Below are 25,934 nucleotides of genomic sequence, written 5' to 3' on the forward strand. Positions count from 1 at the left end.
CTTAAATAGTTTGGGAAGACTGCATTAAAGCTTAGTTCTGAGAGCTGTTTGGGGATTTGTACTATATTTTGGTTCCTGATTCACCATCTTTCCTAACCTTCACCCCTACTTAATCTAGGCCTGTTCTCGACACATGTGCTAATTCTACTTAACAGAGTGTCTCTGTAGGTATTAGCCCTCTTAGGTGGGCCTCTTGTAAGCAAGTGGGACTTCTTGATTATTACTATCAGATTAATTTCATTCCAGTCTCATACCTCTAATGGAATCGGAAAAATTCCACCCTCAAGGCTTGAGGCAGTTGGGTGTAAACTCACTACTCCATTGCTAGGTGCATTTAATTTGCAGAAATAACATTCTCAGTGAAAGGGCCAACACAGATGATAATTTACACAACATATACAAAATCTACAAAAAATAGTTGACAAAAAGTAGTTTGAAAATCTAAACTCAAGTCACATGGTCACACAAAGGACTAATTTAAAGGGGTGTCTCCAGGTAAGAATGAGCCTAGGTTGGATTTTCAAATGTTGGGAAATATTTTGCTGGTCTCCGGGCAACAGCGCAAAATGCTTGAAATTGGAACTGCTTTGGGAAATCCAACATGTGTGCTCCCCAGAGCTGCCTAAATGCCTGTGTGAGTCCTTGCGAATGACACTGGGGGGTCTGAAACAGTTTCCAGCACGACTGTGCCTCCTGGGCCCTTTGTTTCTCCATCACTGATTGTAGACTGTCTCCAGAGCCTTACTCTATAGTTGGTACAGAGTAAACACTCATTAAAAGTTTGTTGAATTGAATCAAATCTTTCTTTCCCTGTTTACCTTCCTGTGGTTAGGTCATTAAGCAGCAAATTAGTCAGAACAACCCAAATCGGTGGGGAGAAAACACAAATACATTACCTAGACAGACAGAGAAGTGTGTCAGTTGCCTGCGTTCCCAAAATTACTTCCCTAATCATCATTTTACTTAGCATGTATTGATAGAGCAGGCTTAATTGAACAAACTTCCAATAGCTTGGCTGTTGGAAACATCCATTTTTGTCCTGAGTTTTCAGATGGAGACCATACAGCTGTGAGGCCCTGCTCTTGCGAGTTCTATGCAAGGAATTCTTTTACTAGTGTCAGATGCATGTGTTAATTGAACAATTTTTCAAGACCTTGATTAAAAACCCCACGATGCCCTGAATAGATTTGCCTTAGAAACTACCTTGACAAGGTTTACAAATCAATTTCATTTGCAGAGTTTGGGCTTTTGTTTGGAAAGGGGGTTTCGTTTTTTGCTCATTTAGTTTCTTCCTGGCACCCATCTAAACAGAGAACAATGCTACACCTAATTTGCTCCTGCAAATGAGAGCAACTAAAATAACTCGACAAAAATGATGGAGGCCCTCAGATGATTTACAAGAGTGAAGTATAATGACTCTGTTTATTCCTTTCTCCTCTGACTTGCCAGTGGCCTTGGAAGTTTAGGTATTAAGTGCTTCCAGCACAGTTTTGACTTGGATGGTCAGTCCTGGGTCCCCACTGAGACAGGCAGATGTTGGTATGACCTCTAATGCAGGATGAAATGGGCTGGACGATACCAGGTCATCTTTAGCAAAAAATGCACGCATCCAGCCAAACCACAGGGATATGCTTCTAAGCTGCTAGTCTTGGTTCAAGAGGAAGACGTGTGTGTGTGTGTGTGTGTGTGCGCGTGCGCGTGTGCGCATGTGCACGTGCTCCTTGTCTCTTAGTACAAAAAGAGATAGCATGTATAGCAGAAAAAGCATGATGAACTCTATAATTTGGTAGTCCTGGATTCTAATCCAGTCTTTATCACCACATTTGGGATCCTTGACTCTGTTCTTTAACCTTTGTGAACCTCTGTTTCCTTGGGCATGGCACTGGCCTCCACGAGGGTTTGCCTTGTGTAAGTTTCCTTTCCACCTCCCCTCCCCCCACTCCCTGACTCACTATCTCTGCTATGGCCTTATTTTAGTGCTTCCAACAGGCTGAGGTCTTTGCCCCTCATGGCATTTGCCTGTACCGTTCCTGTTGCTTACGGCCCAACCTCTCACCTCCCATCCTACCTATACTCTGCCTAACTCACCCACTGATCCTTCAAGTCTCAGCCTGAATGCCACTTACTTAGACTAGTCTTTTTTGACACTCTCCCCACAGTCTAAGTTAAATTGACCCTCATTATGTATTTCTTTATAGTCCCCTCGTATTCTATTGTCATAGGATTAATTACGGTTCACAACCACGTTCGTATAGTAATCACCCAGCACTATTATATCTCCCCATCTCCCTGTCTTAATTCTCTTCAGAATGCTCACTGATTTCTCATAATTTTTTGTCCAACTAGTCATTGTCTACTCTTCCTCAGACTCTAAGCTTCATGCACGTAGGGACCTTGACTGTTTTGTTTACAACTGCATCCCCAGTGCTCAGCACAATGGCCCTGGCACGAAGCTGGAATTCAAAAAACGTGTAGAATGAATGGAAGTTTGAGTCAATGGTGGGTGGATGCGCCTTTTGCAAGTAGCAGTGAAGATCAGAGAAGGAGGATATCACGCACCTAACGCAGCGAGAGGCAGTCCTGCTATTGAACAAAAGGTGGCTGCTGTTACATTTATGAATGTCACAGAGAAGACAGGAAAGGCTTAGTCCCAAAAATCTGAGTACATTTCCGGACTGTGAACACATCCGGTGTAATATCATTTACCATCTCCCCGAAGGGTTCTGCAAAATCCCCGCCATAACTCTTCATCTGTACCACCTCACTCCCTTAGCTGCACATCCTCTCCAGCAGCCTGGACCGTGCAGAGTTCACTGAGCAGCCATAGAGTTCCATTCTTCTAGGTTTTGCACTCTGCCTGAAGATTTTATCCCTTTGCCTGAAATAGCACGTGAGGTGGGCTGAGTTAAACCCCGCCCCACAATTAGGGATGTCCTAATTTTACAGGTGAGTTTCAGAGAATCTCCACTTTTAGTCAGGGCCAAGTGAAACATGCCTAAATCAAATCCTTGATAAATTGTCGCAGCTGTTACCGATAACACCAGGTTATTGATCTTTTTCTCCTTAATTTTCAGGGACACCCTCTACTGAGTTTGTGAAAGGTCCCTTTACTAAGATGGAAGCATTGAGTCTACAGTCTTGAATCTCCCTAAAATACTGAACCGTGAGTTACTGTCACTTTCCCCTTCTTATTCTCTGAATTGAGAAAATAGAGAAAGGACAAGCCAGGAATACAATGAAATACTGTTGCATGAAATGGGGGTCACATGTTTGAGTTGGGTCAAATGAGGAAAAAGCCATGAAATAGAACTTTGGTTTTAATAATGGAAATATTCTGTTCTCAGCCATGTTTTTTTCCCAGTAGAAAATAGACGGGTAGTCTTACTACATGACTACTACGTTACTTAGCAAGTTAATATCACAAGATCCTTCTTGTAGAAGGAAACTGAGGTCCAGAATAATTGATTGGTTAGTTAAGGAGAGAGTTTCCATCCCTGGCCCATGCCATGGACTCCCTTTGAACAAAATCATCTTCATGATAAAACACTGAAGTGGTAGCTTGACTTGGTAGTATCGAGATGCCGTGCTACAGCTCCCTAAAGCAGACTAGCAGCTCAAGTGCCTACAGGAGTTACGCTGTTGATGAATGTGGGTGATGCCGATCAGCTTAAAGGGAAAGGTTTATTTTCCAATGCAAAGGAGTGCCATTCAATGATAAATGGCAATGGGCAATTGACCTCAGAGTTTGAGGATAATAGGGAATGATGGAGATTGTGGCCAGTCTGCGTGCTTGATCTGAAAGAGGTATCTACTGTTAAGTTGTAGCCAGTTGTTCCAAGAGGATGAGCTTGATGTTGTCAAATCTTCATGTGCGTCAGTACTACCCAGAAATCTAGATTTTGCGGTGAGATTTCCCAATTTCATGTACTATTATCAATTAACGACAGTTATTTAAATTGTTTTTATGTGTAAATATTGTGAGTACTTTCTCATTCCCTGTGTCACTTACGTACGATCAGGCCTTGAGTCCAGAACCTCCACTTGTGCGCAGAACACTTGGCACTAAACGTGGGTTCTTGTGAGGGGGGCCAACTGTACCAACGTGAGAGCCAGTGGATGCATTGTTCTCTTGTGTGCAGGCTGTGTGGACCACTGCTCAGGAGTGATCCAGCTCAGTTCACCTCACGTACCCCTTGGCACTGCCCCCAGCACCACTTAGAAGGCTGGACCAAGTCACTGAGGTCACTGTCTCAGTAGGCAATCTCAGTGTGCCACCGTGAGGCTAGTTTTCCTGAAATGTGGTGTCTACCTACCGCCAAACCATTTGAGCCCTCCAATTATTTAAAAATCTTCTTCAACACTGGTGTTCTGAAGGGCCATGCCAAGGGGTCTGGTGTGGTGCTGTTTTCATTCTTGGTCCTGTGCGTCTGTGGGCCCTGTCAGTGCAGGAACTCATGTTTTTGGTTTTAGATAATATTCTTATGTTCTATGATAATTTTTTTTTCTTCCAGGTTCTCTCTTTCAAGACCTCTTGTCAGTTGCATGTTGCTCTTCTTGAATGGATCCTCCCAATATTCTTATTTTTTATTCCAATTTTCCATCTGTCTGCCCATTTGTTTTATTTTCTGAGAGGTATTACCATCTTTAGGGTAAACAGAGTTTTAAAATGTTGACTGTGGTATTTTTAACTTTCAGTTTTTTCTTACTCCTTTATTATTCCTTTATAAAATAGCATGATATTCTTCTTTTGTGAATACAATACCTTTTCTTCTCTCTAACATGGTATCAGTTATCCTTAAGAGTTTTTTTTTTTTTCCCCCCTCCATATATTACCTTTCTGTCTTAGGAGTCTTTTCCTGCTTTGTTGTCAGTTACTGTTACCCATGTTACAAGGCTTCCTTTAAATGTCTGGTAGTCTTCTGTTTTCTGCCCATATTAAGAGTTAGGCAAAAATCAGTGGGTCTTATACGTGCAGGGGAGCAAGGTGGGAGGCTTGTCGAATGGTGGGCTTCTCCATAGAATGGTTCAGCAGAGGACTAGCTGCTTCACTGGGGGACCTCCAAAGTCACTTGGTATTTTCTCTGTCACCGAGAGGGTCCCCATAGAATTGCCCACTACTTTCTTACTTTGCTTTCTTCCAGTGGTGACTAGAGGTGGAAGAAGTGGTTCTGACTGGCAGGGCCCTTGGAGCTGAGTTGCACAGTATTACTGAGAGGGGCATCATTTGGTATGATTTCACTTAAACCACTTGTTTTCTGCCCCTGGCTTCTTCCCCAGTCTCCATGGAGCTTCCATCTCAAAGTTTAGCGTATTTCCGATTCAGTTTCTCCATAGATAGAACTTCCAGATTTAGTCAAAGAAAAACAAAATAGAGATTGTCTAGTAAAATTGGAATTTCAGATGAATGAGGAATGCTTTTGTAGTGTAAGTGTGTCCCACGCAGTCATTTGTTATCTGAAATGCAAATTTCACTGGACCTTTTGTGTTTTATCTGGCAACCCTATCCACGGCACTGGAAGAGGAGAGCAGTAGCCTGGCGGCATCATTGTGTGAGGTGGCAGGAATCTGGGGGAGCTCGTAGTTCTTTTTTTTTTTTTTTTTAACATCTTTATTGGAGTATAATTGCTTTACAATGGTGTGTTAGTTTCTGCTTTATAACAAAGTGAATCAGTTATACATATACATATGTTCCCATATCTCTTCCCTCTTGCGTCTCCCTCCCTCCCACCCTCCCTATCCCACCCCACTAGGTGGTCACAAAGCACCGAGCTGATCTCCCTGTGCTATGTGACTGCTTCCCACTAGCTCGTAGTTCTTTTACTGACTTTCCACCTTTTCTCCCTCAGCCCTGCTCTTCACCCCCATGGTATCTGGTGTTCCCAAGCCACCAATCCCTCGTGGAGTTCTGCAAGGTGCGTCGTGTTCCTCTCACTGACATGTCCGTCTGCGGACTTTTGGCCTTTGGATTCCTATGTGCCGCTACCATATTTCCTTTCATCTAAGATGCGGCTGATTATAGGCTGCACCATCCATTTGTAGAGTCAAAGAAAAATGCACAACATGTGAGTTGTGAGTTTAAGTATTAGTCAGGGTCTTCCTGAGGACTGTAGCCTGGGAGACAGCTCTGAGGGACTGCTCCAAAGAGGTCGGGGAGGACCCAGTATATATATGAATTTTGGGGGTTAGGAAATACATGCAGTCAAGCGTACATCTTGGTAAAAGATTACTGCCAGTCACAAAGAACGGATTCCCAAGTTAATGATTTTAGTGCTTTTCTATGTATGGAAAGATGCAAGGATCTGGGGTCATTGAAATCTTCCTGAGATACGCATCTATCTCTCTGGGGACCGTTTATCCAAAGCACAGAGTGCCTCGTCCCGTTTTTTCATCCTGATTTCTCAGGGTACGCTGTCAGTGGACAGCTGAGGGAGTGGTGACTTAACCTGTGTATAACTGGACGATGAGTAGCACTTCTTGCTCTTTTTCTGTGCACACACTATCTCATGAATAATGAAGAAGGAAAACAAGAACGCCGTCCACCACAACTGTGAGGTACCACCAGTTGTAAGAGTCATCTTGACCTCAGAAATGTTAAAATGGGAAAGAGAGGCACCTTTTAAGATTGATGAAACTTGGTCGTTCTTCCACTGTTTCTGAGTCTTCCCCAAATTAGTTACATCTCTTGTTTACTGTTATCTCTTCTTCCATCCTCTTTGTCCTTGCAGATTCATACCTATTCCATAGGGGAATTTGACATGTTTATTCTTCCTTATTTCTCTAGTATTCTTTGAGTCTCTGGAAATATCAGACAAATCTGTTGCCTGGCAGGAAGCGGCACACACTCTGGCTGTGTGTTTCCTTCTGTTCCCACCAGATGTTGGGCAGCATGGTGGAATGGACAGTCAAGCAAGAGCCCCTTGGCTCAGGCAGGTTCCAACCTCACCCAGCCCCCTGCCAGGTAACACGGCTCTGCCCCAGCTGCTGCAGCCCTTAGGATAATTTATTCCCACCCCTCTGTGCTGCGCTACTGTAACTCTTTCACGCGGAACAGAACTTTTGGGACACGAGCGGCTCATTTCAAAGGGCAGGAGGTCAGGCAATAAGCCCCCGTGCCGGGTGAAACAGCAGGGGCGGCAGCAGCCATTTATCTTGCTCTGTTCTTTATGTACATCCTTCAGAACCTGCGGCCCTCCTGTCCTCTCACCTTTTGGTGCTGCCTCCCTCTTTGTCTTTGCAGCTCATCCTTTTCATTCTGTTCCAGTGTTGCTTTTCCTTATTATCTTTGCCAGCCCTGGACCTTCGTTTTCTTTCTTTCATTCATTCAGTGATGTGCCGGTGACGGTTTGGGGCACAGCAGTGACCCAGACACACAACAATCGCCACTCCGTGGAGCGTATATTCAGGAGGCGTTGGGGGGTAGACAGAATAACAGAGGAAAATATGTGATGTGTTAGAAAGTAACCAGTGCTACGGGGAGAAGGAGCATGCAAGGCAGGTGGCCAGGTAGAAGGGCAGGGTCTGCTGTCATAAACAGGGTGGTCTGGTGAACTCTCCCCAAGTCAGGGACCTCGAAGGAGAGGCTGGAAGGAGGTGGGAGGTCAGCCAGGTTGTTAGCTGGGGGGTGGAGGAAGTATTCCAGGCAGAGGGAACAGCAGATACAACTGTGCTGAGGCAGGGGCATGCCTGGAAAGTTCAGGAGAGAGCAAGGAGGCCACAGTGGCTGGTTGGAGTAAGCAAGGGGCACGGGGACTAGAGGTGCAGCGGGGGTGGGGGGAGGGGCGCGCATCCAAGTCAGGTAGGGCTTTGTCATCATCATCGTGTCTTCTCAGCTTCTACTTGACATGACCTGAGAGGCCTCGTGCCTCACCTGCACATTCCTCTCCTCCCAAGTGAAGAGCCTGGGGCAGAGAAGGGATGGGATCTACCCTGTATTTTCTCCGGATCTTATGAAGGCCACACTTTCTAAAAATCCTCATTTTCTAGTTTCCTTTGAAAAATCCAGTTTGATGTCCTCAGCACCTTCCTTCAAGATCCTCCCTTTCAAGCCATGTCCATTCCTTTCCTCAGCTGTGATTCCCATTTTGGAATCTAAATGTGTGCCTCTCCATTCATTTCAGGATGGAGAATCATATAAAATGCATACAGTGTTCTCAGTGTTTAATTTTTAGCTCAGGGATTTAATCTGACAAATTACCCTTTATCTCATTTATGGTGAGGGATATTCACCAACATTCCCTTGAACTAAAAGGCAAGGTAACATATTTCTTTGGGGAGGAGTGAGAAGTTGTATTAGTTACTACGGTGAAATTACTAGCAGCAAATCTAATGTAATCCTTTAGCAATTGCCAAGTATAACCCCAACGCTTGGAGAAGAAGTTTATCAATAAATGCAGTAAATGTCCTCCACAGCATTGCCAGAATAGGAAGAAAACTTTCTATGGCTCTCTCAAGGTTGAAAGTGAGCTCAAAGAATCCCTCTGGATCACATTCATCCAAGGCTAGAATCATAAAATAGAAGACTGATAAAACAAAGCACCCAGCTATCATTTGTTCTTAAGAAGCAGTGTCAAAAGGTCTAATTTAATCATTTGTGCTATTAAGTAGAAATTAGGTTTCCATGGATGTGGTGGCTTTAAACTTGGCAAGATTCTGGTCCTCATTAGGACCATTAGGATCTCCTTAATTTTCTTTCTCTATAGAAAACAGACTGATAATAATACTCCCTTTCCAATTTGCAAAGCCACAGGATCCTCTAGTTTAGGTACCTAACTGAAATATTTGGGTGATAACCTCTCAGGTCCAGGTGCTTTGGGGAAGGAATTATGTTCTGGACACACTTGGGGTTTGGCCAAGGAAACCTCACCTGAAATCTCCCTACCCCGACCCCACTGCAGTGTTGGAATAAAGGGACTTGATCTTGGACTAGCATGACCACTCAGTTCTGGTATTTGATTGGGTGACCCCATGGATATGATCTGGAAGAGAAGAGCACGGAACCTAGAGCTTCAAGTATGACCAGGAACACATAAAGCATTCAATATTTGTCTTTACAATATTGTATAGATTCAATTTTCATTTATATTTTATAGAATAATGTTTAATCCATCCCTCCCTTTCTTCCTCCCTCCCTTCCTCCCTCCCTCCCTCCCCCCCTTCTTTTCCTTCAACAAATACTTAATGAGAACCTACTGTGTGCCCGACATTGTACCAGGTACTGAAGAATAGCATAAATATTGCAGAAAACTCCTTTGTCTGAGACAACTTCTAATAGCTAAATATTTATGAAAATGCAGTCAGCTTTTTCAGAAGGAAGGAAGTCAGGCCCTGGAGTAAGTACCCAAAGTTCAACCTTTACTGAGATAGTTGTAGAATCTCAGGTCTAGAAGTAGGGTCAGGTTCAGGAATCTCGCCCAACTGCTGATAGTACCTCAAGTGTTCAGTCAGTCTTTTCTTGAACACTTTTATGGATGAGATGCTCCTGTAACAGCTGCTGCATTTTCAGAAATGTATAATTTCCAGAAAGTAACTCTTTTGCTTCAGCTGAACCCAAGTACTTCTTCTTATAATAGCGTTCATTTCTCACTTCTGGGACAATGCAGAACAAATTTGCTGTAATTTAAGGTTTTTGTCTGCCTTTCTAATTGAAGCCAGGTTTCTCATCCACAGTGAATCGTCTCTTTTGACCCTGAGCACCTCCTTTCACCTTGGTTCCTTTAATCCCTCTTCCTCTGTCTTGACTTTCAATTCTTCCACCTTCCTGGTCACTCTCTGATGTCTGCCTTTTAGCCATTTTTCTGCTGACTGATAGGTAGGGAAAGGGAGCTGGTGGAATTTAGATCAATGGTTTGTCCTCTTTGTCAATGCTTCTGGAAGGTTCCTGGAGAACATTGCTACCCTATAACAAGAAAGAACATTTTGGGGGGTTTTGTGAGATTTCATTTACTTATACTATCCCAAATATCATGGGATCTTGGTGCTGTAAGGGAGCTCAGAGATAACACACCCCAACACACTCATTTTTGCAGGAGAGAAACTGAGGCTCAGAGAGCGGAAGTGTCTTACCTGAGACGAGGCAGACAACAGAGATGACAGTGGCAAATTTGGGAATCAGATCCTAACCCATGTCCCCTGATTGGCGGTTTAGTGTTCCTTCCCTGGGGACACAGTCCTTCACTTGTCCCTTGGTACCAGGCTCTAGCTGGGGACAGAGCTTCCCTGGTACGTTTGGCCAAAGAGTGGCCCTCGCTAGTGGGCGTTCATGAAGCACACACCTTCAGGAAAGATGCGCTTAGAGCATCAGGGATGCAGGCGTGACCCCTTAGATCAGCCCTTCCAGCTTCAGAGTGAGAGATGGGACAGCTAAGTCCTTCTGCATCCCTCAATTCCTTAGAACAGAGGTTGGCACACTGTGGCCCTCAGGCCAGAAACAATTCATGGCCTGTTTTTATAAACGAAATGTTACTGAGACCTAGCCATACCCACTTATTGACGTACTGTCTCTGGCTGCTTTTGCTTTACAATAGCAGAGGTGAGTAATTGCCAGAGACCACGTAGCCTGCAAAGCAGAACATTTCTAGTCTCTGGTCTCCTGCAGAAATCGCTTGCTCGTTACTGCGGTAGAGAGTTGGGAATTCCAGTAGTGGCCCTGGTCAGAGTCCCTGCCTTTTTGTTAATCTGTCTCTGCAGCCTCTTTGCTTGACTCTATCAAGACACCCCTGGGTAATTGCATTATTATTTAAGTCAGTGAATGGAGTAAAACAGGCCGGAAAGTCCAGTTCAGGCAAAAAGGATATATATACACACACACACACACACACACACACTATGGCATGACTTATGTACATAATAAAGAAGCAACGATCAATGCTATATCTTATTTATGGATGCATGTATATTTAGTAAAAATACAAAAACATACAAAGGAATGATAACCACAGACTTTAGGGCAGTGATTACCTATAGGTGTGTATGAGGAGGTCCAAGAACTATGGGGTAGGGTAGGCTTAGCTCTGTAATTTTTAATTAAAAAGAAAATAGAGTCTTGAAGAAAATATAATGAGATATTAATATTGGTTACGTTTGACCTTTGGATATTTGGGAGTCTTATTATTTTCTATACTTTGTTGTATGTTTTCTATGTTTTATAATTAAAAGTAAAAACAGGGAAGGAAGGCAGGCAGTCACTTGGGTCAGTCATTTAGCTTCTCTCAATTTTAGAGAAAACCTTTAGGTAGGTTTTTCCAAAGTTTTGGGTGAAGTTTTTATTCCTCTATTTAAGGAACAATAGGTGACAGGCATCACACCCACAGAGAAAGAAATTTCACTGACGCACTCCATTCATATGTATGTATGTATTTAATGCTCAGTATTTTAAATACACAGTCAAATACATACTCTTGTAAGGATTCAGTATAGTTTGTGAAATTCTACTACTATTTCTCAACCCAATACTAGAGGTATTATGATAAAGAGTGTTTGATGCATATCATTTTGTCTCCTTCTCTACATTTATAAGCAAGTGAACACATTTTTTTAATCCCCATTAATAATCTCATAGTATATGAATTGTTCTAAGAGCTGTGTTTTTCTTGGAGCTATTTCTAATTCAGAACATAGAAGTCTGTTCCTGGTTGTATATCCAAAAAAAAAACCCCCAAACACTAACTCGAAAAGATACACGCACCCCAGTGTTCATAGCAGTATTATTTACAAGAGCCAAGACATGGAAGCAACCTAAGTGTCCATCAACAGATGAATGGATAAAGAATATGCAAACACGCAATGGAATACTACTCAGCCATAAAAAAGAATGAAAATTTGCCATTTGCAGCAACATGGATGGTCTTGGAGGGCATTATGCTAAGTGAAATAAGTCAGACAGGAAAAGACAACTACTGTATGATATCACTTTTATGTGGAATCTAAAAAAATACAAGCAACTAGTGAATATAACAAAAAAGAAGCAGACTCACAGATATAGAGAACAAACTAGTGGTTACCAGTAGTGGCAGGGAGGGGCAATATAGGGGTGGGGGAGGGAGAGGTACAAACTACTGGGTGTAAGAGAGGCTCAAGGATGTGTTATACAACATGGAGAATATAGCTAATATTTTGTAATAAATGTAAATAGATGTAAATAGATGTAAATAGAAAGTAACTCAATATTTTTGAAAGAACATAGAAGTCTGCCTCTTTCCACATAATGAGGCATACATTTCATAGTCTGCATGTATCATATTTCATTTTTCATTCAACCACTTTCCTGTATGAACCATTCTACATTTTCTTTGTAAAATGAAGCTCCAAGGGTATGAATTTTAAAATGTTATTTTCCTCCCTTCTGTGTGTGCCAGCATTTTGCATCTAGTAGTCAGGTAGGGTTATCCAGTTTGGGGACTCTATAAAGAGTGGAGGGATTTCTTAGCCAAAATTTAATGAAACTTGTCTACGGCACTGGACCTACATTCTATACTGTGTACTCTGTAGACATCTATACACATTAAGTCATACATGATAAACTAGTGTGCTAGGATAGCAATCATTTGTATTAACTTATTAATTATATTTGTATTATTTGTATTAACTAATGTAATTAATTTTAATTAGTATTTATACATTTATGTAACTCAGTCTGGTTTTCCATACTTTGACAGTGGTAGGTATATAATTTTTGTCTTATTTTATCTTATTTTGAATTGGGATCTTTGAAAACTCCTTTCATGAAAGATCACATCTTGCTGGGAGTCAAACCTGAAAAAAAAAATCATTTTTCATTGTGCAGGACTGGGACTCATGTTTATCACCATTAGTATTTCTCAGGGATGAAGCCTCTGAAATACAGTGCTGTTTCATCTCTTCACTCCTGACACAGTGTTGGGTACATAGCCACAGGCAGCTGAAGTTGGATATATATATAATTACAAAATACCTTTCTGTACACTGGCAAGATCTCCTTGTTTTTACAAGATACTCAAAATCTGTCGTAATCACCTTTCTATTTCCCAAGAGAGTTCACAAAGTTTAATAGCTTCTACCAAGTGTATCTCGAAAAGGTTTGTTTCAAAACGTTTATACCTGTACTTCCTCACCGTGATAAGTGTGACTTCTTTGAACCTGTGTTGAGCTTGAACTATGACTGAAGAGAAGTTAGGACATTCACAATTAAACCAGATAGAAAGGCCTAAAGCTATTTCCTTTTCTTTGTAAAATGAAGCTCCAAGGGCATGAATTGAAAAAACATAGTATCTCTGCCAAATTAATTGAGAATAAGGCTGGATTTAGCTCAGCAGTGGTTGCCTAGCAACCAAGCTACATGTTGGAAAGAGGATGTGGGCACTTTAGCCCCTGGGTACTACTTAAGGCACTGAGTTCCCTTGAAAGATGTGAGGAAAAAAAAAAAACAAAAAAAAACCTCTGTGCTCTTTTGGAAGTTTATATTTAAAGATGCCTATGACCCATACCATATGCTTGGATGGACTTTCACCTTTTAAATCAGATTCAGCATTGAAATTCAGCTCGATTGTCACCTCTTCCATGAAGCTTTCCCTAACCCTTCCCGAGGACCCTCAGAAATTGGGTCTTGTCTGCTTCCTCTGTGCTCCCCTCAACTCCTGTATTTCATTATCTCTGCACTCATCACAGTGTTCTGGAATCATTAACTTGTTCACGTATCTGTCTGTCTGCCTGTGTGCCCTACACAATTGTAATTAGGGACTGCCTCTTGTTTTTTGTGTGTTTTTTTTTTTTTTTTTTGTATATCCCATTCATAACCCCATGTCCTGTACTTTGTAGATGCTCTGGCTTTGTTCATTGAGTGGATGGATGGATGGATGAAGAAATGAATAAAATTAAAGAGTCAGTCAGGCTTCAGGGAAGATGCTACCTATTTTAGCAGATGTATCAAGGATTCTATAACGTGTGCATGGAATGGGGTAACTCCAGCACATAATGTTAGGAGGAGTTTGTGATAAGCCTGTCTCAAGCCATGTGCGAAAGAGTCTGTTTGAGTCAAGTTCGCTTCCCCCTGTTTTCTGTTCTCTGCCCTAGAGGCTGCCCAAGCAATTGTGGCTGGTTCTTAAAGTGAGTTCAGATCATCTGCTGATTGGCCCTGACTTCTGGGCGTGAGGTGGGCAAGTCTGCCTGCTTCTCCTTGCTTTCTTGGAATTTGCCTGTGGCTTATTGCTGTTTCTTACTACTCAAGAGATGCTTCTCCCTTTTCCTTTTGGTGTGAAGTATTCTTCATCTCAGGTTGGCATAGGGGAGTTTTCTTGAGGAAACGGTTGATTCCCTGTGGCTGTTAACATGTGTATTTATGACTGTAATAACCTAGAACTCCCCCAGATAACCCTTCAGAAGGACATTATACATCGGGCTGTTTCCTGAGTAGGGAGCTATAAAGCGAGCTCATTTCTCATATCTAGGTCTTCACATACAAGTTTTTAGAGGGACTCTGTTTTGATCAGGGTTATTGCAAGAATCAGATGGCACACACATTGTGTAGTTTGAGGAGAATTTTAGAACAGGACTATTTACAGAGGGTTGGCCAGGGCATAGGGAAACCAAGAGAGATTAGGTACCACTCTAGGCTAGACATAGCCTAGATCTGAAGGGGAAATGGGAAAGAATGGTTACCAAGACATATTGGGGCACAGAGCATGGTGGAAGACAGCGGAGAGGGATCTGGAAAGGCACGTGGTCAACACAGACACCCCGATAGAGCGCACACGTCATGGGCCCTGTCAGCGGAGACCATGTTTCATGCAGCTTGGTCTCCAAAATAATTTGGGGGAAATATTTTGACCTTTTCTTATGAATCTTCGACGGCTTCTGTAGATTTTTTTTTATCTTGTTCCTCTTTGGCATTAGCCCTTTACTAGTTTGCTCATTTAAGGGCTATAACACCCTATAAACACAAAATTTCCTTGGCTTGCTGTTCTCTCCAGGAGAAAGTCCACTTTTAGTGGCATTTGAGGATCTTCAAACTCCGGCTCCAACTTGTCACTGCTGGGTAGCTCTTATTCATCTTTCAATACTTACTAAAGAATTGACTGGATGAAAGTGAGAGAAAGCTGTGCTCTACTGGTTTAGGCAAGCAATGGAGTTCAGTGGACAGATTACTGCTCAGGAAGGGCAGGTCTCTGAGCAGCTTCTGGGATCTCAATACCCCACGGTGGGCAGGTGTCTCTCTGGAACACCTCCATTGATGTGACTTAGCTCCCAATCCTAGCTTCTATGTGTTTCACTTCAAGTTCTCTGGGGAGGCAGTCTGAATGGCCCAGCTCAGGTTATGTGTATACTGCTGGTCCAGTTAGGTTTGGTCATTAGAGATACAAAGTAGCCATTGTTGGCCCTGGGAACTTCTTGGTGGGTAGTGGTGATGGAAGAGACAATTCTTGGAGAAGAAAGGACAGACTGTGAGATGGAAAGACACCTTAAAAGGTTATGTAATACTAAGAGCTAGCTGAATTGTGATCTCTATTTATTCATTTTATTTAAAATTTTAAAATTTTTATTGAGGTATATTTGACGTAAAATATTATATTTGTTTTAGGTACATAACACAGTGATTTGATATGTGTATATTGTTGTCAGATGGTCACCACAGTAAGTCTAGTTAACAAGGTCACCAGACATAGTTATACATTATTTTGTCTGTGTGGGACGAGAACCTTCAAGATGTACTCTCTGAGCAACTTATAAATAAATATGTAACCGAGTATTATTAACTCTAGTCACCATGCTGTACATTACACCTCTAAGACTTATTTATAGGTGGAAGTTTGTGCCTTTTGACCCCCTTCACGCATTTCGCCCATCCCCACCTCTCGCAACCAGCAATTGTGATCTTTTTAAATGAGGTCTCCTCAGATTTTCCTGGAAGCTTCCATATCCTTTTGTATTATATACTTGTTATAATCTAAATATTTTTCTAAACACTTGTTGGTTGCTCCCCTAGGATGGTGAACTTAAGGAAAAACATCATATATTATTCATTTTTGTATACTCAGTACCTGACACAGTGAACAGAGAGGCACTCAATACTTTTGGTAAGAAAATGAGCGAATATCATCGTGAAAAGATAGTAGGCATTGGAATCACAAACTTGTGCTGAGTTACTTCATTCACTGCCTAAATCTATTGCATTAAGCCAGTCTTTAAGTTCTTTCAGCCCTGGTTTCTTCACTTCTAATAGTAATCACCCCATAGAGTAATGAGGACCGAATGGGGTACTCATGAATCAATAACCCATACATGAAGGGTTTAATTGATTCGAGGCTGTACACTGTTGCAGTCAGATGGATCTGTTTTTGAACCAGCCATTGCTTCTTGCATGACATTGTGCAAGTCACTTAACCTTTCTGGGCCTTTGTAAGAGGAAAGATAAAAATACCTAGTTTATAAAGTTCTGGTGAATACTATGCTTCATAATCTGTGTACTCTGCTTGGCGCTTGGTGACTGCTTGTATACATTTCCGATTACGATCAAGGCCAATACTAGCCAGTACTGGAAAGGAGAGGAAGTCTAATTCCATGTTCCTATTAGTTGTCACCCATCTCATCTGCGTACTTACTGCGGGGCTACCATGTTGTCTTTCATCTAATCATATGAAATGACCTTCCCTTTAAGCAATTCCACTCGAGAACTTTCCTGCTCTCCCCTCCACTTTTACTAAGGTGGGGTCCCCTCGTGGCTCTTTTCCTCCTGCAAAGACTGAAGTGAGCTCAGCTTATCATCAATTCCTGATAAGATTGTAAAGGATGCTAATGAATTCACATCATCTCTCAGACAACCATCATATGCATTTTTATGAGCACATTTTAAAGATTCGAAGTGAACTCAACAGAGTGCCTCTGTGGAGAGATGTGCAGTCACTGGGCTCAGCTGGTGGGTGAGAGGTCTGGAGACACGTGTGCCTTTCAGCGTCCCATAGATGCTGGTCCTCAGGGAGGGATGCCCCTGCTTGGAGTAGCCTTTCAAACATTCAGTTCCTTTTCTAAAGCAAAGAGAACTCTGGCGTCATTGAATAGGCATAGAACAAAACACCAGGATGCTTTCCTTTAAGTGACAGTACTATCACCTCTCACTATATTGATCACTCCCACTCTCACTAACATGGTCTTTCCATCAGTGAAGTGGGGCTAATCACCATCCCACTTTTCTTATAGGATAGCTGTGGAAACCAAAGGAAGAGTATATGTGAAACATTTTACAATGATCCATGAAAATCAAGGACATGTTTCTAAGAGTCTGAATTTCACGTGGTTCAAAGTTTAGAACAGTACCTGTTAGTCTCCAAAAGATTAGTCTTTGTGTACTTACTCTCTCCTTTAAAAGAAAGCTCTAGACTTTAAATTCCATTATGTAGTCCATTCCAAAGCATAAGAAATAAACTTCGCAATATGGTTTAGGTGTAAACTTCAGAAACATTTTTTTTTTCAAATTTGATCCAGGCAAAAGGGAGACATCAATATTAAAAAGCCACCTCTAAACTGTTCTGAAGTTTGAATAATACGCAAGAGAAAGGGAGCTTAGTTCTAGATGTTAAAGAAATATGATTTTTACATGTAAGTTTACTGTAAATTCAATTATATCAGAAGTAATTAGCACAAGATAAAACTTATATACTATCATTCTATCCTAAACTAGCCACTTTTTGCAATTTGCTACACTTATCTAAGATGTATTTTATAGACTTTGATGTCTAAACAGCATGGTGCATGTAGGTGCATTTAAACAGGTTCTATTCTAATATGATTTAGGAGTAATTACATCTGTGCATTGAAGGGCAGACAGATACCACTGAGGACCTCCTTTATTTAGGATGGAAAACTTTATTGAGCTTTCTGCCTTAGCTGGTTTGTCAGCCAACCAAAGCTCTTTGTGTTCACCAGGTTACAAATTATGGATTTTGTGGCTTTTCTGTCAGCACAGGGAAGGAATTTAAAACCAGAATAAACAAAGTGCTTTAACATTCTAGAGACTGGCTTCATAACTTCCTTTAATAAAAGTCAGTTCCTTTATTAAAGAGAGACATATTTCTGATCTCATATTTTCCCTTCTTTTGCCCTCAAAGACGGCACTCATAATGTTCTGTTTCCACAATTGTAAATATTGGATGGGTTTCAATTGAGTTGCTCTGTCATGATTTCTTTGAAATCATTCTATCCTATGAATACCTCATTCAAAAACTTACCATGTCAGTTTCCTGATTTTTTTAAAAAATTTATTTATTTATTTATTTATTTTTGGCTGTGTTGGGTCTTGGTGTCTGTGCGAGGGCTTTCTCTAGTTGTGGCGAGCGGGGGCCACTGTGCATCGCGGTGCGCGGGCCTCTCACTGTTGCGGCCTCTCTTGTTGCGGAGCACAGGCTCCAGACACGCAGGCTCAGTAGTTGTGGCACACGCGCTTAGTTGCTCCGTGGCATGTGGGATCTTCCCAGGCCAGGGCTCGAACCCATGTCCCGTGCATTGGCAGGTGGATTCTCAACCACTGCGCCACCAGGGAAGCCCCAGTTTCCTGATTTGTAAGAGAGATCAGTGATGGCGGGGTTGTTTTGAGAATTCAGTGGGGTAAGTAGTATGGGACCTAGAAAGCTGCCTGGCACAGAGGAAGTGCTCGGTGCGAGCCCTCTACTGCTGTGGTCATTGCTGTCCATGCTGTTGTCACTATCACCTTTGGCACCGGGACCTTCTTGTATCGTATCCTTGCAAGAACATGAAGATCAATGGACTATTTTTGTTTCTTGTGCTCTGGTAGAATCCAGAAAGATTAGACCAACTAGTATGATGATCTCCGAGGAGATAAATAGGAAGTTTTATTCCAGAAGCTTCAGTCTTTGAGAGTCTTCCTCTTGGGAGCAGAATGATGAATATTTGGAGTACCCCAAAGCAGAATGATGAATATTTGTTTCTCCTTTCATTTGTTACAATTTTCCTGAGCCAGAAGCAGTAGTGGATTCTGCTGTCATTTTGGTGTTCCCTAGCTATTCTTGTGGGCACATCGCCTGATTCAGTTATGCTTTATAAATTTTAAAATACGATTGGAGTCTCCATCCTACTTTATCTCTGAGTCTGAGAAATATAAAAATGAAAAATATAGTGGAAGCCTGTATTAGTTAGGATTAAATTCAGCTGTGTATGAAAGAAACTCAATGAGCAGTGGCTTAACTAAGAAAGCAGGCTTCTTTTCCTGCTCTCACATAAAAAATGACCCATGGTTGGCAGTTCAGAGCTTGTATGGTAGCTTCACATTTATCATCGACCCAGGCCTATTCTCTTTCTGCTCCTCCATCCTTAGTATGACTTCCATCTTCAGGGTTGCCTCATGGTCATGAGATGACCATTGTAGCTCCAGCCATCACGTTCATGTTCCAGGCAACATAATGGAGGAAAGGAGAGGAGAAAAGGTGTGATTCCCCACTGAATGAGATCTCTTTAAAGAGCTTTGTGAGGAGCCCCACGCTGCAACTTTTGCCTAATATCTCAAAGGAAGCTGGGAAATAAAGAATTTTATCTAGAATTTGCCGAAAATCATTTACAGTTTGGGGGTGTATCTGTACACCCATAATCTCCATAAACTGACCAGTCTGGAGCTCTGCTTGCAGTTGGATTCCATGGGGGCGAGCAGAGTGGAGTACGTGGGCTATGGAATCAGACCAATCTGGGATTGAATCTGAGTCTGCCCCTTACTCCTTGGATGTCCTTGGACAAGTCAGGGAACTTTTTTGAGCCTTAATTTTATCATCCGTCCAATAGAGATAATAATAGAGCGTGCTGTATAGGGATCAAAAGAGATGACATAAATACACACATTTTTATCCAATTAATAAATTTAAAAATGAGTACCAGTAATTTTATTTCTTTTAGTGCACCTTATGGCTGAAACATTGTGTCAGCTTTTACAAATGTCATATCTCACCCTCACAACAAGTTTGCAAAATATTTTACAAATGAACAAATCAGAAACTCAAAGCAGCTGAGTAACTTGACCAAGATTATACAGAACTGAAATATAAGCCCTCCCTCCCAATTAAAAAGTAACAGATTTTTATGAGTCTAATGATTATGCTTTTTCCTTCCAAATTAGATTGTCTCTTTCAGATCCAGGTTACAATTAGATACACAATACATACAGGTTTATGTAATAACAAACTGGGTTCTAGTAGCATTTTCCTTTACTGATTGTATTCACTGGGCAAATACCAGGTGCTGGCAGAGATGGTGAATTGGGGCTTTAAGCCTAGACTTGGAACTGGTTATATCCTGGCAACGGAGTGGGATGTTGCTGTAGCAGAAAAGTGGGGAAGGTTTTCTACCTCAGGCATTGTTTACAAGTCTCTTTGTTTCTGGCTCTTTGTCACCCTATGTAGCCTTTGACTGAAATAACCTGGTCAGATCCTATTGTTCTCTGCCTCTGGCATCTGCTGTGCTAGTTATCAGGTTGAGTTGGACTAATACGATGCACCCTTGGAGGGTATATACAATGCCTACATGATTTCTGTTGATGGTAATCAGTGGATTGCCATGCTAGAGAAAATCTAGGATGCTGTCCGTGCCACGGAAAGTGTGACTGAATTCCCAAGTGAGCGTCAGGGCAGATAAAGCAATTTCTAAGCTGGAACCTGAAGGATTAATAGAGATTTGCCAAAGAAAGAGAAGCTGGAAGAGTATTCCACGCAGAAGGAACAGCATATGTGCCTTTGACTCTGAGCTCTGACTTTTGGACATCCGTTCTTGGATTATCCCTACGCTTACCTTTTAACTTCTGCCTTGACTCCGCCAGGGCTGGCTTTTAGCCTCAGCTTTTGAAAGCCCGTCATCAAACATGGATGCCACCACCTTGAACAATCTGCCGTTGGGATTTTGTCCACCTAAAGCCACTGTTAACAAGCCATTCTGCTGGATTGTTCCAAAACAGAGATGGCACCTAGGCTTTGCTTCCTGTGCCAATGCTAATAGTTTGTTGGTGGCAGCCTGGACAGATCAAAGAATACTTGAGGATTAGTGGAAAGAGTCCCACAGTTAATTAGTGATGCTTTCCTAGGTTCAGAAACAGAGTCCTGACATGTAGGTATTGGCATTCTTGGGTCCAAAACACCCCTTCTTCCTTTCCATTCTGTTTGAATGGAACTAGGAAAAATGTCAGAGAAGAAGCAGGGCACCAGCCAGAAAGCACAGGTGATAACATCTCCCGGCTCTTCCTTGTGGCCATTCCGGCCTCAGCCTGTAAAATTTGGCTTTTGGTAATAATAAAAAGCTGGCTCCAAGTTCCCTGGGCCATCTCGATGCTCCCTACATTTGCAAGTCCCTCAGACACCCAACTGCTTCTCCTAACATACCTGCCAACAGTAAAGTGTCTGCCGTAGGGGATACCCCTTACGGAAATGACTTAGGAGAGGGAAGAACATTATCTCTAGTCACAGAGTTGAGGATGCTTCTAGTCGGCAAGGACCTGATCCTATGACCTCATCTTCATAAACGTTTCCTGCTAACTGACTAACAAGCCACAGATAACAGTCTACTTTTCAAAAACGTTAAAAATTTTTTAAAAATATTACTCTAATTATTTCCCTGCTTAAGAATTTTCCTTGGTCCCGTGGACTGCTTGCAAACTATTCCGACCCCTCCATCTTGTACTCGACTTTCCAGCTGCACAAACAACTGTTTTACTCTGTGCCTTTGTCCATTCAGACTCTTCCACCTGGAACCCTCTTCGGTTCCACTTTGTCTGTGCAGCTATTCCTGTTCAAACTCCAGACCGTGCTGGAGAACAAGCATCTTTGCAAGCACCATCCATCCACGCCCTCAGTTCATCTCTCTCTCTCATTAGAGCCATCTCTATGCTCTTTATGTACTTGTATATTATTGCCCGTGGAACATTGGTTGTAAATAAATCATATGCCTTGGTAGACTGTGAGCTTCCTGAGGGCAGGGGTTAGATCTCCTTCATCTTCTAACAAGCATTTAAACTAGAGTCTGGCCACCTCAGATGTTGAATTTAACTTAATCATTGGGAAAAAAACCCCCATACTACAATGCTCTTTACATCCACATTTTTTCTCTGGGTTCTGTGCATGTCTGTAGTAGTGAGGAAACTTCTGGCTAATCAAAGACAGAGATATATGCCCATTTCATTTGTTATTCTTTGAATTCTCCTATTTCATAGGTTATAGTCAGGACGAGGAAGAGTAGGACTAAAAAGTAAACATTTTGAGTTACTTCAGTGCAATTTGGAGGGACAGAAGGCCATTTAGTTTTCCTTGGAATTTTTACCAAAGAGATTTGTTTTTATTTATCACAGCAGGGTTCCAGGCAACATCTTTCCTAGTTATGTTAACTGAATTATTCAGATTGCTCATGAGTTAATATTGTCTTATCTCATGTTTCCAACTCATTAAATAATAACCAAAACCCCAAGTAATTAAGGCATTTAAAAAATGGCATTAAGTGCTATTGAATTGAGTCTCCCTCCTGGGTTTGTTGAATAGCTGGGTAGGAAACACTTAACCCCTGGCTCATATTACCTTCCTAGGGAATGGCCGTCATCCTTCTGGCTTCTTCCCAAATGCACTGGGCTAGTTTTCTACACTGGATTCTCGAAGCCTCTTTTCCTATTAACTATTGTGCTGTTTAGAAACATGTTGTCAGTTAAAGGAGAAGAAGGAGAAAGATTGTGAGCTCCCACTTGTCCAAACATGCTTGTTTGTTTGCTCGCTTTGACAGCAACGAACGTTAGTGTACCCCAAGCACCCCAGACTCCATCAGCTTCTGCTAAAGAATGAAGTTAAACTCCTCCTTTTAACACCAGAATTAAGAAGTGAGCCCCCATCATGTTTGAATGCAGAAAGCTCTGTCTTTAGCAGGTTTGAGTCCTTGGCTATCTCTAGATATCTGCAGACAATGCCTGAATATTCCACAAATTCATCCCGCTGGCTCCTCCTCCCAGCTTTCGGCTCTAGATCACTGCTCTCCTCTTTTGTTGGTCGCATCTTACTGTCTGAGGAGGGTCCGCTCAGGGTTGGGATTCCTTCTGTAACTATTCCTGGGCCTGGGTACAGCCTCTTCGTTTAACTCACCGTAGAGATAACTAATACAGGGCAGTGAAGGCTTTGAAACAGTGGAAGGCAATTGGAGCACAAAAACTGGAAATGCCTGTCAGGTGCAGCTACTCTCAGGGCTCCTGGGCTAATGCTCCCTCTGCAAGACCTACTGTGTGGGTCTGTTATGAGTTGAATTGTATCCCCCAAAAGAAATGTTCAAGTCCTAACCCCCGGTACTTCACAATGGACCTTATTTGGGTATAGGGTTTTATAGATATAATCAGTTAAGATGAGGTAATAAGGGAGTGATACGGGCTCCTTAATCCAACATGACTGATATCTTTATAAGAGAGAGACATAGAGGGGAGAAGGCCATATGCAGACAGAGGCAGAGATGAAAGTGATGCAGCTGTAAGCCAGAGAAGGCCAAGGACTGAGGGCCACGCCAAAAGCAAGGAAGAGGCAAGGAAGGATTCTCCCTACAGATTTTTAGTTGGAAGCATGGCTCTGCCAACACCTTGATTTTGGACTTCTGGCCTCCAGAGCTGTGAAACAATACATTTCTGTTGTTTTAAGCCACCTAGTTTGTGGTACTTTGTTACAGCATCCCTAGGAAACTAATTCAAGGTCCCTCTTCCTAGTTTCCGGCCTGTCATCATATTGCAGTAAGTAGCTCATGTTTCCAAACCAGAGTACCCTTAGGCTACCCCTGTCTGTCTGAAGCCCAGATCAGATTTGGAGCCCCTCCCTGTCTAGCCCCACATCTCCTCTCTTCTAGGATGGCTGATGGTTTGGATGCCCATTTTCTTCAGGAAAATAAATTAAAGCTTTGGCTGGCTCTCTCCCAAGAGCCCTATTTGTGATCACCACCACCACCAGCAGGACAGTATAAGGGGGCACAGCATTAGCACAGCAGTTGAGGTGATTTTGGCATTCTTAATCCAGTTCCTTGTAGAGTCCCTCCAGCTAATTTGCTGACACAGTCCCTCTCTCATTCCTCCTTTTCTATGACTTTTGTATAAACAGGAACACATCTATCGTCTAATAATAGGCACTCATTTTTAGGGACCCTGCATGAATTAGAAGACTAATGTGTCCATAGAGAAAGCATAATCTGGAAAACGTTGATACAACGAAATAAAATTTTTTACAGTCTATTTCAGAGAAGTTTAGATTGTCTTTGCCTTCTGTTTCTTCATTCTAAAACTCTTTGCTTCACCTTTGCACAATCAAAAGCTACATCAGAGTGATTTTTCCCAAAATAAAGGTACAGTTTTTCTTTCAAGCTAATTGCAAATTTCCACCTATATGGTAATTTGACAAAAGTATTAAAAGTGTTGAAATGCCAGTCCTCATTTACATACGCCATCACCCTGCTTCTAACCATGAAGGTTTTCAGGAAATAGAGATAAGAGATCAAGGCAGACAGGGAGATGGGGGGTGGGGGCGGGGAGGGGAGAGAGAGAGTGAGAGAAAGAGAGAGAGAGAAAGGGAGAGAGAGAATTCTCAACCCCTTAGGATTGGCTGGTCCTCCCAATTACCTCAAGTGCTTTGTTGTTTGTCTGTTTTTGTCTTTTGTTTTGTTCTGTTTTCATTTGAGGATTTCAATTCTTTCTGCTGTCTCTTCTTCCATGAGTAATTGCTCCTTGGATTATACTTCTATAAGGTACTTAGAACTGGAAATTTCATAAATAAAAGGAGAAATAGCTCAAAAGGGGTAAGATATAGAGAGCACAATGATAGAACAGCTCTGAGGATGCAATTTCTCAGCACATGGCCCCATCCCCAGTGCAGTCCTGTGATTGATTGGTGATGTCTGCCATGGGGTGGGAGGAGGCGGAGATGCACTCCTAGGATGGATTTTCTGTTCCTGTGCGGTCCACCCGATCTGAAACTTGTGCTATAGCTACCCTTCTATAGGTTAAGCCCTCTGTATCAGGGATCAGCAAATTTGGTCCACCACTGTTTTTGTAAATAAAATTTTATTGAATGCAGCCACACCCATTCATTTGCATACTGTCAGTGGCTGCTTTCACACTGCAGAGGCAGAGCTGAGTAGTTGCCATAGAGCTTGTAGCCCACAAAGCCAGAAACATTTGCTCTCTGGCCCTTTACAGAGAGTTTGCTGATCTTTGTTCTATATAGTTCCAGTCCTGGGCAAATGCCCCTCTTCTTGAATCTGCTAAGTCGACTGGTGCCATCCTTCAGGACAGAGTATTTTATGCTCTAGCCTGAACTTTGTCAGTAACGGACAACTGAAATCCAAATCAAACAATCTAGGGTGGAAAAGCAGAATTTTGGCTCGTAACTGGAAGGTCCAGAGATAACTGACTTCAGGTACAGATGGATCTCAAGAGGCAAATTCCGTCGTCAGAAGTAATGTCCCTATCTGCATCTGTCAATCTTGCTTTTTTCTCAGGCACCCAGGAGTCCCATGTTTATAGTTGACCAGTTATCCCAATAGAGCAATGGCATCTCCTTCCCGATTAGTCCAGCATTAGTCCCAGGATTGTGTGTAGAGAGACCACCATGGATTTTTTAATATTCTCTGACCAATACTGTGGCCAAAGGGGATAAAATTGGATAACTGGCCTGCCTGCGATCATGGGTGTCTCCCTGTAGCTGGACCTGGACTCAGCTCCACCCAAATTAGAAGAAATGATTATGAAGGAGAGCTAGTTCTGCAAAGGAAAATCAACGTTTCCACCCAGAGTAAGGGTGAATGAATGTAAAAGGTCATCCACTATTCCTAGCTAATGGGATTTGTATAAGGAGGAAGAGAAACAAGAGAGGGAGAGAACCCATCTTTTTGTATCTGGTCCTTCTAGATCTGGTCTGGTCCTTATAGATCTCTGCCTAGTAGTTCCTGGTCTGCCCTTGTGACTGGCCCAGTCA

The 25,934-nt window shown here is 42.2% G+C and overlaps 1 long non-coding RNA gene across 1 annotated transcript in view; it reads left to right on the forward strand.

Annotated features, from left to right (window-relative positions):
- LOC309608146 overlaps nucleotides 1-7,761 on the forward strand; it is a 259,623-nt gene extending 251,862 nt beyond the window's left edge. Inside the window, exon 5 of the long non-coding RNA XR_014232695.1 lies at nucleotides 3,075-7,761. This is a non-coding gene — a long non-coding RNA (uncharacterized lncRNA). The remainder of the gene's footprint in view (nucleotides 1-3,074) is intronic.
- The last annotated feature ends 18,173 nt before the right edge of the window (nucleotides 7,762-25,934 follow it).

Source organism: Balaenoptera borealis, assembly GCF_965194805.1.
Source record: "Balaenoptera borealis genome assembly, chromosome: 12".
NCBI lineage: Eukaryota > Metazoa > Chordata > Mammalia > Artiodactyla > Balaenopteridae > Balaenoptera > Balaenoptera borealis.